At 38.1% G+C, this 10,017-nt stretch overlaps 1 non-coding gene across 1 annotated transcript; it reads left to right on the top strand.

The window, feature by feature from the left end:
* Positions 1-9,944: 9,944 nt before the first annotated feature.
* Trnaf-gaa lies at positions 9,945-10,017 on the top strand. The gene has a single exon. It is a non-coding gene; the product is annotated as a tRNA-Phe (tRNA).

Here is a 10,017-nt window from a genome sequence, read left to right as displayed (position 1 = left end):
GGGTATTGTCATTGTCATTAAGGCCACACTTTTTTAATCTTATGTTTCACGGATTTATTCCAGCTTTTCCACACAAGGTGGGTCGAAATAAAAATATATATAAATACCTATGTCAATCAGTTTTTTAGTTTTTTTATATCAAAATCATTCTGCCGTGGAGTTAAAACTGCTTGAATCACCGATAGTGATGTAAACAGGGAAATTATATATAACATTTTTATTGCTCAAAATATTACTAGCGGGAAGACATAAAAAATACATACTTTTTTGTTTCATTTATATCTTTTCCAGCTGCTTTTCAGTAGGCCCGTGAAGATCCGGGGTAGAATAGGTCTTCAGCAACACAGGCTTGCCTACGTTCGCGACAATCGGGATCGGGTGGTCACGTTCGCTGACTTGGTTGATGCATGTCATCGATCCCAATTGCGAGGATCAATGCTCATGTCGTTAATCACTGGATTGTCTGGTCCAGACTCGATTATTTACAGACCGCCATCACAGCTGGAATATTGCCGAGGGCGGCGTTAAACAACAACCGAAACAAAAACAAAGCTTTTCAGTAGGTGCGGCGGGCCAGTAAAAATACAAATAAATCATATGTGTTTCCTAGTGTGTACGCAGTTCCAGCTCGGCACTACATGGCTGAAACATTCCCGATGCAAATTTGTAATAAAGAAGTTGTTCATCCATATTTCTTATCCTTACTTAATTGCCGACGCAGTTCACTTACGACGGGATACGACGTTTTATTGTTTGACGTTTTTCATTAAAGAATAATGTCACTGAGGCCAACGACGGTGTAGGCAATACTTCATACCCTCACACGCCAGCTCTGCCGCCACGGCCATACATTCTCCCGTGACGGGGCCACAGACTACAGTCACCTGGAAATAATACATGTTTATAAAATTATAACATGCAGGGAAATAGCAAGGATCGGACGAAGCCGATCTGTTTACAATTCTTGATGTAAGTCTTCTCAATAAAATTACTCATTTATGTGCGCTTATAATCTTATACATAAGCGACATAGTAAGTAAGTAGTTATAAGCGACATAGTGGAGGATGTTCCTCAGGGATATTTTCTTAAGATGGTATTGGAGTATACATGCGTGGGTTGTACATGTTCAGATTGAATATATTAACCCACACGTTGAATGGTGCACGTCAGTCATATATTCTTAAGATCGTATTGCAATATACATGTATGGGATGTCCTTCGCAAATGTCACCCCGTGAAGATCCGGGTTATAATTTGGTCTTCAGCAACCTATGCTTGTCGTAAGAGGCGACTAATGCGATGTAACGGGATCGGATGGTCAGGCTCATCGTATTCCATTTGCATAGATCGAAGCTCATGATCTCGATTAAATATTATTTAATATTGCCGTGTGCGGCGTTAAACAGCCAACACTAATCACAATTTCAGTTGGAAATATAATATTTTGGAAATATATAACAAGGTAATTCTAATCTTGTACGTCGGCAGTACAGTCAGTAATGGTAAATTGTAGTGCAATCCCCTCTAAATTGTTCATGAGCCGATTTAAAACTTAAGTTTAGCTACTTAATGTAAAATGAAATATATATATATATATATTTGTTGTAGGCTATTGTTGTTGTAGGTTATTGTTGTTGTAGGTTATTTTTGTTGGAGGCTATATTGTTGTTGTAAGTTGTTATTGGTTGATCGTGTCTCACAGCTATACAGACCGGGTGTTATATTTTTTTGTTTTAATTGTGTATTTTAAGTGGTAAAACACATGATACGTTAATCAAATATATTTTTTCTTTTCTTCTTCTTCTGTAAAGGATGCACCATATCGGTTGCTTGCTTCTACAGGTAAGATGTTTGAAGAACGAGGTGCCTGAATGTTTTAAATACTGTACACAATTATTAAGGTAATCAGGTAATCCACATTGCCCCTATATGTTTTAAACATATTCATTTCACAGGTTGTGTGAAATTAGATTGGCTCTATAGTTACAAGTATGTCTAACAAGTGCACTCCACCTGAATTATTAAAAGTTTAAATTTATGTTTTATCAAACTTTTCACAAAGCATTGTCCAAAAAGGATTTTCTTCTGAAACAATGTTATCTTTTCTTCAACAGTCAGATGTTAACCTCGATCATTCATTAATGTTTCGATTTTAGTATATTATTCATTGCAGCCATTGAAAATCTTTTTTCTTTAATTAATTTACGAAAGGATTTCAACGATATTTTAAGTGAAAGAGAATGAACGTACAACTGATATTGTACTAAATGCTGAAAATATTTCAGAAATTTGTATATCTAGATATTGGATGTTCCTTCATCGACTTTATGCAGTAACGGCAACGTTGATATCGTTATCATGAAGCTCGGCACATCGCGATGTCTCCGTTCCAACCCTAGTCACTACGTATGTTATGGAATGTGCCCTGCATGGAGATCGAGTTATATAGACCCGAAAAACGTGTGGTGAATAAAACATACTCTTTCACAGCATTCCGCAGTTTAATTAAAATGTCCTGCTATGGGATCGATCATAGTGTCCACAAACAGACCCTGCAAAGTGTGATTCAGATATCACGTATACGCTATGCGTATGGCTATCGGCTCTCGGGGTGAGATGGTTAAGAAAGCAAACCTGTACTATGTAAACCATACAGCATCAAATAAAGACGGACCCTGATCGCGCGTTTAGGGCGAACTATGCATGGGACATGGGTAATTATGTTTAAAAGGTATGCTTAAACATATACCTTGAGTGTCCGCTTTTTCAGCTTAACCGCCACAGCAAGCTGGTTGGTTTGTTGTTTAACGCCGCACTCAGCAATATTCCAGCTATATGACGGTGCTCTGTAAATAATCGAGTCTGGACCAGACAATCCAGTGATTGATATCATGAACATCGATCTACACAATTGGGATCGATGACATGCATCGATCAAGTCAGCGAGCCTGACCACCCGATCCCGTTAGTCGCCACTTACGACAAGCATAGTCGCCTTTTACGGCAAGCATGGGTTGCTGAAGACCTATTCTACCCCGGATCTCCACGGGTCCAACAGCAAGTACATGAAACTGCCGGCCAAAGAAATATACAATTGGAAACTGGATATGACCCAAACATTACAAACAATATATAAGATTAAATAAGATAACACTTATTGCAGGAAACATTCCATTGGGGAACAGATGCAATATTTAAATGACAAAACGTTTTGATTCATCCATACATAAATACATACGTGCAAACACTCAGGGGTAAAACACATTACTAGGCTGAAAACAGTCGCCGAAAAACTCTAGGCTTAAGGGGCGGTCGGGTAGCCTTGTGGTTAAAGCGTTCGCTCGTCACGCCGAAGACCCGGGTTCGATTCCCGACATGGGTAATGTGTGAAGCCCATTTCTGGTGTCCCCCGCCGTGATATTGCTGGAATATTGCTAAAAGTGGCGTAAAATCATACTCATTCACTCACTTTAGACTTAAGGTCCAAAACATAAACTATGATACCCGTATCAAATACATTACTATGGAATAACCATTTCTTGTTTGTTTCATTTTAGCCACCATCAAACATGGGTGTATACTTTACTTTGCCCGTTACTTTACATATAGTTCGATACATCAGTTTGATGTCAAAATGACGCAGTGTTATTTCATAAGTAATTATTAAGATAATAAGATTATATTTCGATAGAGAAAAAGATTGGATTTAACTCCCAGAAAGGTTGTTTATTCTATTTTAAATACAGTAAACTACGTTTATAACGAACACGCTTATTACGAACTGACCGATATAACGAACTTAATTTTAGTCCCGGCCATGTGTATATATGCTGTGTATATGCTTGTAACGAACAATGGTTATTGCGAACTACAATTAGTGGTCACTTTGTGTTCGTTATAACCGTAGTTTACTGTATAGTATGTGTATCACAAAAACAATTCTCATAAATAATATTACCATAGGTCTGTGTATAACAGACATGAGTCGTAAATAACTGTTCATATTTAATATTAGAATCGATTACAATTTAGCAGTTGTGATATCTATCAGGACCATGTTAGTGTATGAATTTACAAATTTAAGTTAGCGGCATAAAGAATACAAAATAATTCCCTTAATTCAAATGATCAAATAGTAAATACTTCAAATAAATATTTCATGATTTAGAAAATATAATGTTTAAGTGCGTTTATTTTATAAAAACCAACGTCTTATGTTAATTTTCATTTTGAACTTTTTTCTGTTTGTTAACGTTGAAAATTCATGTATATTCAAAAACAATTGCAGTGACATCGAAATGACAATTGTAAGTGTACATGGTGGACTATTAGAGCCGCAAGAGTTATCTCCCGTTAATGGCGAACTTCCTTGTGCATAATATAATAGTCACCAGGCCGTCTGTCCGTACCCCTTCGTGTTATCATCACGTTTTAGTGTTATCATCTTATGTGAAATATCATAGAACTAAAAAGAAAATATCGGACTGCATGCTGCTCAACGTGAAGTTCCCAAAGACAACTATGGCTGTTTCTGGTAGTTGTGTGACGAGAAATTTGGCCGTTACTTTCTTACCTCGCGATGTTTTCTTTTTGAGGTAAATAAACTTCTGAAAGTTTTGATATTTTGCAAGCTGAGCATTAATGCATATCACACTCAACTTAAATGATAGGCAAAGCCTACTCGTTAAACAGTTATTGCGAGTTTCATTTGGTGGTGTCCTGTGCGCCTGGCGAATGGGTTCGCCTGCAGCATTGCCAGCTTTAACGCCCGAAATGACGCGGACTGTACAATGTTTAGCACACCGAGAAACCGACGAACATGACGAACAAATGATAATAAGGCGAAATAGGGTTTTGAACCCATGACCGGCGGATCCTGGCATAGCAAAGGGAGATAAAACTACACAGCGAATGACGCATATAGCCTTAGACCAATGTGTCATCAGTGATAGCGTTTTCCTATTAAATCAACAAATACGGCACATACGTGAATAGCTCTAGTATTTTTTTTCACAAATCATATTATTATATTTTTCTAGGCAGATGTATCGTCATACAGGTCAGCATATGACATATGCAAAGTCATACAGGTCAGCTATCAAATCATTAAAACCCGCTAATCACGTGACAAGCGCGATATCTGTAGGTGAATAAACCCAATGTCTAGACAGTGTTTATTCAGCAGCACGTCACTTCGCGCGTGTTTTGGCACGGTATCCACTAACGACGGTGACAAAGATAATTGTGATTGACACGTGACTGCCATGTTGTGACAACACATTTGATGTTAATTGCTAAAACAAACTTAATCTACCTCACCGATTTTGTTGTGATAAATTTGAGTTGTGTCTGCGATTAATTCCGGGATAGACGCTACGTCAAATTATTTTGTACAATACACAAACATAATGATCGTAATAATCTTGTTATTATCCTATGTAAACACATTGTCATCGACTACAGAACTACTTCCGGGGCATTTCAAAATGAAATAACTCAGAATGATCGTTTGTCTACATGTTCTGCAATCATCAGATTAATGTATTTTGTAATAAATGATATGTTTGGGATAACACTTTCTTAGTTAAGAACATATTTTCGTAGTTTTTTTGGGTTTTTTTTGGGGGGGGTTAAGTCCCATCCGGGATTCGAACCCACGTTGCCAGAGTGAGGCTCCTTATCGCCAGCACTTTAAGTCAGCGATCTAACCCACTCAGCCACCGAGGCTTCCACCAGAGTCCGACAACTGGAAGTCTGCATCGTGTCTAATGTATTTTGGTTCTGTTCAGATGGTACCGTTTTGTTCCATAAAAAACCCCGATCGGTTGTGTATGCTTTTTTTTAAAAAATCATAAAACTATTGAGAGGCAAAAGAAAAGAGAAGACAAAAAAAGACCAAAACATCTTTTACTACAAAGGCTGTAACTTCCAAGGTTTTATTTCAGATGACCAGCTATGTCGATGACACATTGGGTTGCACACTTGGTATTTGGGCAATAATTGATAGAATTGTTCACGACAGTGTATACAACGCACACGTTTTTTAAACAATTAAATGATTTCGAATGCCTATTTCATATACAGTAAACTACAGTCATCAAACCCCTTTCGGCAGAAAGATACGTGTATAAAATCCGGAGTGAGATGAAAGATACTGCATTTATTTGTCATCAATCATGATTATGATTATACGGTGCCTCAGGTAAAACTATATATAATTTAAAGACGACAAGAATCATAGCAGACAATACCTGTATTTGTTAAGGAGCGGACGAATGCCCGACCTCGAAATGGCAGTTACACAAATAGGTTGCCTTCTTCTACTATTTCTGACACGAGTGGATGGTCAAGGTAATGATACAGCGATGGCTGTTCTTGAAAATATGTATACCATAACTGGTCCACTCAAACACGACGACCAAAGCAGTTTCCCGTTTTGATGTGTAGATTTTATGAGGGTTTCAATTTATATACATTGGTATGAGTCCAGTGTTATCATTCATCGATTTGAGTACTTGAGTTGGGCAAGGATACCATGCAGGGATCGGCAAGCACACTGTACATTTGGAAATATAGAACCCAGACCTTTGGCCTAAGGTTCCGGCGCTGTAACCGTTGGGCTACCAACACAACCAGCCTTGTTTGACTGCAGCGGGACATTATGAGGGGACCGCCTCCGTGGTCTAGTGGTAGAGCGTCCGCCCGGAGAGCGGAAGGTCCGGGGTTCTATCCCCGGCCGTGTCATACCAAAAGACGTTAAAAGATGGTACTTGTTGTTACCCTGTCTGGCGCTCGGCATTAAGGGGCTAAAACAAGGACTGGTGGGCGCGGAGTCAGTATACTGTGTCTGAGTGGGGTATTCATGTTAAACTGCGGCATGGTATCTCAGTGAGCTAGCACTATAAATCGGCATCAGTCCGGACTAGTATACAAGCAGCAACAAACACACACACACGTACATGCATCAACCAAGTCAGCGAGCCTGACCACCCGATCCCGTTCGTCGCCTCTTTCGGCAAAAATAGTCGCCTTTTATGGCAAGCATGGGTTGCTGAAGAGCTATTCTAACCCGGATCTACGCGGGTCGCATCTTATTTAAGACATCAGTATTAATTCAAAGCCACTTTGTCTGACGCTTTATTAATACCAGTGGTATTTTATTAATAAATATTTGGTATATACTTGCACATGCCATGGTTGTAGGTATTTCGGTCTGGCTATTTCAGAAATATAAAGCATTGTAGTTGTTAAGTTCAAACAACATATATAGTCGATATTAATACATGTTTCGATTGACGTAAAACACATGTTGATGATAATTTCCATATTTCATTTGTTTTTACCCAAAGTCTTGTTTGGGGAGAAATTTTGGCATCCGATCAAAAATGCTTTTGACAATAATGAATGAGCGAACTATTAAACCAATATATATATATTGGTTTAATATACCAACACAAAAACAAACAAAACCAGAGTTCAGATATTCGTGCTTGTCAATAAGTGTGTGTGTGTGTGTGTGTGTGTGTGTGTGTGTGTGTGTTAGTTAAAATCGATTCTTTACCAATCCAGTGATCCAGATCTCTTTTGAAACATACTAAACATCGGAAGTTTTACTTAATAACTAAGTCTTTTGGTAATTCTTCAACACAATTTACATGGATTTCTTTACGACAATTTCAAATAAAACCACACCACTCTTTTGTCATAAAGCTGCATCCACCCTTGAGAATAACACAGTTGTGTTTATCTATTTTGTAACCACTACTCGTTGCCGGTATAAATCTCTTTAAAAATCGAGTCACTTAAGAAACAAACGCGTTGCCGCGGGGACCCAATACCGCTCAAAAGTATTCATAACAGTTAATTATTTTGGATAATCTGAAGCTTGAAGGGTTTAGCCTCGAGATATTTATTTTAAATCGATGCAGTTGGATTTATCTTAAAGAGGCTTTGTAGCACTGCCTTGAACCATGACGGGTTAAGCGACAGATGGGTTTAACAGAAGGCGGTATCTTTGATAACTACCCGACTTGTTTAATCATGTAACTCAAAGGTCAGATCATTCGATGTATATGTACATATAATTAAACCATGGCTTCTTTGTCTTTGGCCGTGGTCTAACTAACTGAATTGTGAGTTAAACACCAGTTGGCAATGACGGAACTTCTTTTCCCCCCTATAATTCATCTCGATGAGAGAACAATTTCATGAAAAACGCTTGTGGCCAGAGGGATTCAAACCCGCGAAGTCCGCGCTGAAGGCCAACGAATGCTGTCTTCTGCCACGGCGACATGACAGGAATGGTATGAAATTAACAACTAAATATTCATTACATCAGTACTTATTGCTTATCCGTTTATGATCTGCGAAATGTGTTTTATGCAATTTTTATACAGTTTGTTACTCTATGCATTCCAGTATTTGTTCAGTACTTGTGATTTTGTAGCTCTTCGTTCAACGAAACGAACAGATAGAAAAAAATTACTATCTTGATCAGGGCTATATTTGCTCATAATAGGCCCATCAGCACGGGCAAGTAATACTAGTATTAGGTGAGTGATAAATGTGCTCGAGTTGGTCCAAAACGAATGGTATACTTGCCCCGGGACATGCATTTCATAACTTAAATCAGCAAAGTGCGATGTGCACGTGCGGAAAGGCCCTGAAACACATTTCACGTGCTTCACGCATGGTCGACTCACACAGTGTTCTCACAGTTGTGTATTGGGTTCCTGATTATCTCGTAAAACACAACTATGATACCCCTATGAAATACATCACCATCGAATAACAATTTCTTGTTCTTTTTATTTTTCAGCCACCACAAAACATGGGAGTTTGCTATATTTTGCCAGGCAGTTTATTTTAAGGGCAAGTTCATAGGAAAATGAAGGCCTCATAACGGCATAAAATTTTCACACTAATTGTGAGCTTCCTACTTTCACTGTGAGAAAAGTGAGTGTATATTTTCAAGATTTTTGTGTGTACACTTCCCCTTTAAAAATGATAATATATTATATTTTATTGTTTTATTTGGATTAAATTCAAGCCCTTGTGTTGGTGCTTCCTGAATGTGTTTGTACTTTCATGTTTTATATACAGTGTATCGTTTAGTTATTGTGATTATTTATCAATAATATATATTTATGTTATGTCAATATGAACCATATTTATCATCATCATTAAAATTATTTTTTGAATCTTATTTGTTATTTTTGTAATATTTTGATATTTTAGCTTCTGGGTCACCTATTCATTAAAATAGAATGAAACATCATGAATTCTTTGTTTAAACAAATATTTTGGCTCGAAGAAAACTTTCTTTCACGTTTTAAACAGAATACATTGCTTATTTAAAGTAAGTAATATAAATATCCACTTTAGTCCAACATCTTTATATCAGAGATATCCACTATATCTGTATATAACATGTACACCGGGTGAACACGTGACTTTGATGCACGCGGGTTTGGCTCACAGAAACTCCTCTACACCACGAGGGCGAAATTCGTCCTGTGTGGACTTTGAATTTGGCGCCAAACAAGCCGCCATTTTTGTTGCACACGCAGCGAGGTGACAAGAGAGGAGAGACATCGCGACTTGACGTTACCGCGTATATTTGTATCCGTCGACTCGCGTGGGTATTTCATTATTTCGTTATTCAAAGCAAGGCATCGTTATCAAATGTGTATAAATTCGGAAAAAAGTCTTCATCCGTCGATATTTGTTCACGTAGGTCAGGCAGATTAAGATCCGGGACCTCGCTGTGAGAGTCGCTCTGTGAACCTTTTTGTATTTAAATTTCCTGTGTTAACACAATTATTGGCATATTTATCGATGCAAATATGATTAGGTGTAAATAGATACATAACATATCAAATGCGAGTATATTTAGTAAGTGTTGCTTTCATGACTTGCTAAATACTCCCTTCAACGCTTGTCGGCCGGAATAGCTCAGTTGGGAGAGCGTTAGACTGAAGATCTAAAGGCCCCCGGTTCAATCCCGGGTTCCGGCA

This window comes from Haliotis rufescens, unplaced genomic scaffold (genome assembly GCF_023055435.1).
Source record: "Haliotis rufescens isolate VD_foot unplaced genomic scaffold, xgHalRufe1.0.p SCAF_9, whole genome shotgun sequence".
NCBI classification, from domain to species: Eukaryota; Metazoa; Mollusca; class Gastropoda; order Lepetellida; family Haliotidae; genus Haliotis; species Haliotis rufescens.
This window is presented reverse-complemented; position numbering and strand designations above follow the sequence as displayed.